Source organism: Thalassophryne amazonica, chromosome 8 (genome assembly GCF_902500255.1).
Source record: "Thalassophryne amazonica chromosome 8, fThaAma1.1, whole genome shotgun sequence".
In the NCBI taxonomy this organism is placed as follows: Eukaryota; Metazoa; Chordata; class Actinopteri; order Batrachoidiformes; family Batrachoididae; genus Thalassophryne; species Thalassophryne amazonica.
In genome coordinates, this window is record NC_047110.1 from 2362613 (window position 1) to 2363711 (window position 1099).

Sequence of the window (1099 nt, forward strand, 5' to 3'; positions counted from 1 at the left end):
GGGTACAAGCAACATTACAACTTAAAAATACCTCCGACCGGAAACAACGGCACAAAACAACAATTCCGAGTTTATTCGTTCCGACTGACGTTTACTGTGAAAATCCAAAAATGTAACTATTAACCAACAGTACTTTACTGTGAAAATTATAAAAAGTAACGATTAATCAACACTAATTTTCACAGTAAAGGACTGTTGGTTAATAGTTACATTTTTGGATTTTCACAGTAAAGTACTGTTGGTTAATTGTTACTTTTTTGGATTTTTACAGTAAAATGCTGTTGGTTAATCACTGTGAAAGTTACAAAATGTAAAGATTAACCAGTAGTCCTTCACTGTGAAAATCCCAAAATGTAATGATTAACCAAAAGCATTTTGCTATGAAAATCCCAAAATGTAATGATTAACCAAAAGCATTTTGCTATGAAAATCCCAAAATGTAAAGATTAAACAACAGTACTTTACTGTGAAAATTAAAAAATGTAATGATTAACCAAAAGCATTTTGCTATGAAAATCCAAAAATGTAAAGATTAAACAACAGTAATTTACTGTAAAAATAATAATAAAAAAATTTAACTATTAACCAACAGCATTTTACTGTGAAAGTCCCAAAATGTAAAGATTAACCAACAGTACTGTGAAAATGACAAAATGTAAAGATTAATCAACAGCATTTTACTGTGACAATCCCAAAATGTAAATATAAACCAACAGTACTTTACTGTGAACATTAAAAAATGTAAAGATTAATCAACAACATTTTACTGTGAAAATTACAAAATGTAATGATTAACCAACAGCATTTTACTGTGACAATCCCAAAGTATAAAGATTAAACAACAGTCCTTCACTGTGAAAATCCCAAAATGTAATGATTAATCAAAAGCATTTTGCTGTGAACATCCCAAAATGTAAAGATTAACCAACAGTATTTTACCGTGAAAATCCCAAAATGTAAAGATTAACCAACACTATTTTACCATGAAAATCACAAAAATGTAAAGATTAACGAACAGTACTTTGCTGTGAAAGTTACAAAATGTAAAAATTAACCAACAGTACCTTACTGTGAAAATCCCAAAATGTGAAGATTAACC